Here is a 7,582-nt window from a genome sequence, read left to right as displayed (position 1 = left end):
AGTGCTGCATTGGCCATTCCACAGCACTGAGCACAGGTTGTTGCTGATTCCAGTTATGAGAGAAATCTCTGCCTAATTGAAGAGTGCTGTGGCTCTTCAGAGATGTAAGGGGTAATTCTGATTTCATACTCACACCCTGTACTGAAGTCACTGACCCTTAGGAATTAGACAAGTACAGCGGGATTTAAGGACATTGTTTGTGGCTGGCACTTGAATGGAATATATGAGCAGAACTACACTCTGTGCTGAGTTTCTGCTATAGCAAGGAGCATTCTAATTCCCCTGCCATAAGGATGTGAGGTGGTCTGGAACTGCACTGCTGCACTCATCATCTCACCTTAGGGAGTGTGAAGGAGGAGCACAGCACAGCACCTGTGAGAAATACAAGGGTGGAGCATCTAAGTACAACCCTCAGTTCAAAGTGTGTTCTGGACCATGGCAGGACCAACCATCAAATGCTCACAGAAAACTGGTTTTAAATATGTAGATATATTCTTCAGAAAAGTTGTCTTTTCACATGGCTAAAATGGACGGTTCTGAGTGGTCTTAGTTAGAAACAGTTCAGTTGTTACATTAATTTTATTACTCAGTACCTTACCTCAGACACTGACATGACAGGACTGAGAGGTGAAGCGCCTTGACACAAGGTATGGAATTGCAGAGATCAATAAATTCCAAAGGCCTGTGCATACCTGGCTTGCTTTGAAAACCTTGTTGGATCTGAAGGGGAAAATGTTTTGGTTATTACTTTTTATTAACATCCTTATCTGCTTTAATTTGAAGAAGTGTCTCATCAGAACAGCTGTGTAACTTCTGCCTGGTTTGCAACCTCTCATTCTTTAGCCAGACAGGACAGGCAGTGTTGCAGGATGGCTCATGGTCAAGCAGGCTGAGGACCAGAGTCAACCAAAGGTTCACTGGAGCCTCTACACACCCCCATCAGCAAAGATTTTGGGAAGGTGTGTCTCTGGCTTTGTGTACAAACGTAGGACCAGTGACCACAGAAACACAGATCTATGGTTTAAAGCTGGATCTCATGATTTATTACCCAATTCTACTCAGCATCATCCCACAAACTCAGGTGGATTAGCCAGCTGCTGACTATTTTTTTTCCCAAGCCCTCAGAAATCATGTTAAAATTAAAGCTTATGCAATTTTGATGGCTCATAAGTGGTCCATAAAGTGTCAGTTAGTTGCAGGTGACCATAAACTGCTTTTAACACTTATTTTCATTCTAATTTGGATCATTTGCTGTGGGTAGTCAGACTGCTATTATTAGACTTATACAAGATCATTGTTGTCAGATTTTGACAAGCCAATCTCTACTTTGAAAAGCCTAAGAAGTTTTTCTTCTGTTTATCCTTTTCTGCCAAAAAGAGATTTTTATTCCCCATGGTGGAATTTCTTGGAGCTTTTGATTTTAGTCGTCCAACTTCAAGGCAAAAATAAGCCAAAATAACAGAAAAATATCCTACCCACAGTTTGTAGACCCCGAAAGTCTGTGTGAGTGGGCAGGTATCCAGCTTGCTCCAATTTCCAGTGACTCTCCTGGATATATATCTTCACTCTGAATATTGGATAATTTTTAACATTAGGGAAATGTTTTCCCTTTTCAGTTGCAAGGAGTATAAATAATGCTTACAGTTTGTGGTCATTCAGAAACAGGGAAGCAGTTTAAAACTTCTATCCAGCCCAATAAATTTACAAATCAAACTTTCTTCCTCAGCAGCAGGGACTGAGCACATAGGGCTGTCAGCTGCCTGTAGGGCACTGAGAATAAGGACGAAGCTGTGCCTTGGCATTAAAGCGAGAAAAAATATCATAACCCAAGGAAATCCATGGTATGGGACATGATTTAACACTGCAAAGATAAACACAAAATGTGTAAGGAAAAGACGTACCAGTGCCGGGGGGGGTTGAAAGTCTGGAACAAGGCACCTCAGCCAAAGGGCAGGATTTGCAAACAGCCACCTGGAAACCTTCAGGCTGAAGTTTTCAAAAGGTGTTCAGCAGGGAACTGGCTGCCCATCTCGCTGCTTTCACACTTCCATGGGCTCTGGGCCTCTTTTGTCAGGGAAATTCTGTGCTCACTGGTAGCACACAGAATATTTTTCCTCATAGCTGGGAACACCAGCTGCAATCCCTGTGTGGCTCCATGGTCTGTGAAAGCAGAAAGGCCCCTTCTGATTGCAGATCTGCGCTTACATTGTTGAGTTGCAGAAAACTTTATGTCAGAGAATTAGTAAAGATCACTGAGTTCAACCTAACAACCCCAAGCCACCCCAAACCTTGCCACATCTATCTATCTATCTATCTATCTATCTATCTATCTATCTATCTATCTATCTATCTATCTATCTATCTATCTATCTATCTATCTATCTATCTATCTATCTATCTATCTATCTATCTATCTATCTATCTATCTATCTATCTATCTATCTATCTATCTATCTATCTATCTATCTATCTATCTATCTATCTATCTATCTATCTATCTATCTATCTATCTATCTAATCTATCTATCTATCTATCTATCTATCTATCTATCTATCTATCTATCTATCTATCTATCTATCTATCTATCTATCTATCTATCTATCTATCTATCTATCTATCTATCTAATCTATCTATCTATCTATCTATCTATCTATCTATCTATCTATCTATCTATCTATCTATCTATCTATCTATCTATCTATCTATCTGTCTATCTGTCTATCTGTCTATCTGTCTATCTGTCTATCTATCTATCTATCTATCTATCTATCTATCTATCTATCTATCTATCTATCTATCTATCTATCTATCTATCTATCTATCTATCTATCTATCTATCTATCCATCTATCCATCTATCCATCTATCTATCTATCTATCTATCTATCTATCTATCTATCTATCTATCTATCTATCTATCTATCTGTCTGTCTGTCTGTCTGTCTGTCTGTCTATCTATCTATCTATCTATCTATCTGTCTGTCTGTCTGTCTGTCTATCTATCCATCTATCTATCTATCTATCTATCTATCTATCTATCTATCTATCTATCTATCTATCTATCTATCTATCTATCTATCCATCTATCTAACACCTCTGGGGTGATGGCCCAACCACTGCCCTGGGCAGTCTGTTTCAAGGCTCAACAACCCTGTTGGCAAAGAAACTCCTCCAAAAACTCTATCCAAACCTCTCCTGGTGCAAAATGAAGCCATTTTTTTGTGTCCCACCACTCATTACTCAGGAAAAGAGACTGATGATAAACATAAGGTCTTTTTTCCTTTATTCTGCCTCAATCTGTTTGAATGAATGTTAAAGCCATCTGAACTCTGGCTGTTCATGAAGGTACTGCACAGGAATGTTCCTTCAAAGAGGAAGCCAGAGAAAAAACATGTGTATAATTTCTGAAGGTCTCTCTGCTTACTCCCCTAGGACTTGCCTTTTTCATTTGTATGGTGAGATTTTCTCACTGATTTTCCTGAGCTGTTTTTTTCAATTGTCATACTTTAATGATTCTCCTTTTCCCCCCTCTTTTAAATAAACATTTAAACAGTTCACGAGAAGAAGACAGTCATGCCCTCATACTTCTTAAGAATTTGCCTTCTTCTCAGAATAAATCCTTTGGCTTCAGAGAGCTGTGTTTCAAAGTAAAATAGATGGGTGTCTTTTGTTTACTTTCATTCTAGGATTTATACAGTCAAGTGCATGGTGTGATGTATTCACAGAGGTTTTCCTTCCACATTTGTTATGAGGATAAAAATATGGAGGAATAAACCAGAAAAAAACCCAAAACCCAAAAACTTCTAAAAGCTGAAGTATTTTCTCCAAATGACAGCTGAGTAAAATTTTCTTTTTGCTTTGAATGGAAAGATGACAAATTTAAAATAAAGAAATGTTGATAATCTGGACCAAATGTCAGAACACACTTGAAAAAGCCCGGCAAAATTATTTTATGATGTTTTTATGTCTGTATTTTCGAGTCATTTCATGTATCTGCAGGCATTGTAGGAGCCCTAGGACCCCGTAGTTTCTTTTTCTAGTGCTACTGTGTTCTGTCACCAGCATTAACACCATCAAACTGCCAGTGAGCACAGTAGCTTTAGAAATAATGAAATGTCACTTCCATTACAGAACAATGTGGCATTTAATGATTTAATGGGACTATGCAAAGTTTATTTGCATTATTATTCCACTGCAATGATTTTTCCTGGCAGTCAAAGCTGCCAAAAATATCACTGAATGTTAATTTAGATGAACTTTAAAGGCAGCCACATAGGGAGTGACCTGAAATCAAAGCTCTTGGTCCTAGCCTTCAAACGAGGCTACCCTGGAGGGTGTAATTAGAATCTTCCTTTAACCTCACAGGCTTCAAATCTGAGAAGGGGACGTGACAAAAAACACCCCCCACAATGAGCAGGAGATGTGTCATTCTCAGAAGCAAAAATTAGAGTAACATAATTAACTGACAGAGTCAGAAATACCGCTGGATTCAGATATCATTAACACAGTTAATTAAATATCAGAAAACATTACGTGGAAATATTCTGGGGAAAAAATAAAAAGAAGATTCTATTTCACAGTAATGGAAATTTTAGCAAACTACTCATCTTTCAGTGTTAATCTCTTTCAAACATTAGCAATTCTGTGTTGGTCCTTTAGTTATTTGAGTGAAGGTTGTCAGAGTGCATTAATACTGAGCTTCACAGCTGGGATGGTTTCCCACCTAAGAAATGCAAATATTTTTATTGGCATATATATGATGACTGTACCTGAAAGGAAGAAACCAGTGACTTCTGAAGTCCTTGGTTTTGCCTGGCTCTCCAAATACACATACACTCCACAGGAGGAGTTTAAACCAGGGGCTTTTATTCAGTTTGCAGAGTGACAGGCTAAGAATTGAACGAGTTGGTTTTGTTTAGTTGCTTTGGTTTTTCTCAGATATCAGTTTGTTGAATGAAAAATGAGGTTTCAAATAAATATCAAAAAAAGAATGGCTTAATTTTTGAGAAAAAGTGATAAATTTTTGGACATTTAAATTATTTTCTCTGTAATTTTATAAGCATTTTGATAGTTTGCTAGATAGAAATATTTTATATTTTAGCTAATGTAATTTAAATTCTGACTAAATTAAAAAACAAGCAAACAAGCAATGAAATAAAAATCCAACAACAAAAAACACCTTGAAAGAAAGACAGTAAAAGGAAAAATGGGAGAAAAGAGAAGGAAAGAACATCTTTTGAAAATAATTGGGGTTTTTTTGTGGAAGAAAATAATCACAGTGTTTTGTTTTGTCAATAAATACAGCCAATAAACTGCTATATTTCTGCTCCAGTCCCATTGTGGTAACACTATTTTGTGTTATCTGTAACACAGATAGCACAAAAGAATATTTAAATTATGTGTGAGGATGGCAATCAACCACAATCTAACAAACTTTCAGGTTTGACTAGCTGCCTTCTCTTTTTAATACAATACCTAAATAGAAAACACAAAACCAGATTTACTAAAGGTTTATTTTATTCCTTGAAGTTAGAAGCCAATTAGTACCAGCTTGAGCTAAAAAACAAACAAACAGATTCCCAAACCTACCCAAACAAACAAGCCAAGCAAAACGAGAGAGGGTTTTATATCTCCCTAAACCACAGAAACTAAACAAATATGGCACGTCAACAGTATTCTAGAATGAAGACCAAAAGAAGGGTGAGGTTGTGCATAAAAGTGAAAAAAGTTCCCACTGCAGACAGATGTCAATTCTTTTTAAAGCAACCTCTCAATTCCTTGGTTGGAAGGCTAATTAACCTAACAGCAGGATCCAGGCTGAAATCAGCTCTTTACTCACTGTAATCATTAGGATCACAGTTTTCTCAGGGCCTGAGGAAAACAGCCCATGCAACTTAATTCAGCTCCCCTGTGCTTATGCATAATGACAATGTCGTTAATTATTTGCTTGACCGGTATTTTTTCTGACTGGAACCCGGGTGGACAAGTGGCTTTTGGACAAGGATGGGACAAAATCCTCGGCAGCAGAGCCTCTACCATGATGGCTGTAATAGGGAAGACACAGTAAATGCCACAGGGAACTTCAGAAAAAGCTGATTTTTTGGATGGGAAATGGGATTTTTTTCCTTCTCCCTGCTCATGTGGCAGCAGCACCTGCCTTCAGCCAATCTGTCCCGAGGTGACTGTAGTTTCCCTCTGTGTCTTCATAGGTGTCCACCTAAAACTTTTACTTCTCCCAGGAGACTTTTTTCAGCTCAGACTGTAAAATTAGTGTGCATTTCTTTGATCTAGCTACTGAGTTTAGAAATACATTGTGTGAAAATCCATGTGCTACATCTGGGCAGCAACTCCTTGATGTGAGCCTGGGCTATCTACAGTCATACTGTGAGAAATTAGTGGATTTGCTCACAGGACTGAAATCAGAATTTGCTATTGAAAATGGCATTGTGAATATTACTGCTCTGGGGATTTGAAATATATTACTACTTTTCCATGATATCTAGCATTGCAATAGGTATCAAAGACTGGTTCTTTTGTGTTAGTGAGTCTGATGCAATCAAGAGTGGTAAATAAATTTGTGGCAACATCAATAGTGCTCAGACCTCATCCCAATGTGTTACATATAATATATAATACATTGCAGTTCGACATCCTGCTGCCATAGCTTGCCCTCAAATGTAACACTGTTATTATATCAGAGCTGCATAATTTAGACAAGCTCTTGTCTGCTGAGAAAGATCTGATTTTACTGTGGAGACTAAGGATTACTGGATAGAGTTATCAAATGACAAAGTGACGAATCAGATTTTCCAGAATTTCCAGTCCAAACTCACTTCACCTAACTTAAGCCATTTAAAAATTAGGTCTTCATAGTAGGAGTCAAGGCAAGTAGGCAATGGTGGGAGATCTGTGCTTCAAAGAGTGATTAATTTCAACTATTTTAGACACTTGAGGAGGGATGAGTTATGCTCTGTAAATGCACTTCCAAATGCCCTGACTATAGCTGGGCCTGGGTGACTAGATTGCATTAATCACCTATGTTATGACAGCTGAATTTAGATTAAATGATGCATGACTGTATTCTAATGTACTTCAGTGCTCAGGCACTGCAGGGCCTCTAAGAGACTGTCATCTTCAAAAGGATGAGACCGATTTATTGTCCAAAATTGTTAAGACCCAGTGCCTCAAAAAAATAAACAAAACTAAAAAATTCACCTGTTTTTCCATTCTACTTTTTGTAATTAGCAATTTTTTTTCCACGGGTCTGCTTGCAGAGGAATGGAATTGTCTTTTATAGTTAGAAACACTGGAAAGAATGAATTTTTATTAAAAAAGTAAAAAGAGAAAAAGAAAATGAAATGGCAAATAAGTCACAGGTCTATGTAACTAAATGATTCTATCAATTATTTCTGAGAGATTATTGCTTTAAATTGAAAAGGAGGAGGCATGAGAAATGAAGCAATCCTGAAGAAACTCTGAGTATTTTTAAAACAAAAAATCCTCCATGGAAAATAATATTTCAATGTGCCATGTGAAATTCACTTCTATTTCTATTTGCAGAATGTCGCAAACTTATAATAA

The sequence above is a fragment of the Poecile atricapillus genome, chromosome W, assembly GCF_030490865.1.
Source record: "Poecile atricapillus isolate bPoeAtr1 chromosome W, bPoeAtr1.hap1, whole genome shotgun sequence".
NCBI lineage: Eukaryota > Metazoa > Chordata > Aves > Passeriformes > Paridae > Poecile > Poecile atricapillus.
This window is presented reverse-complemented; position numbering follows the sequence as displayed.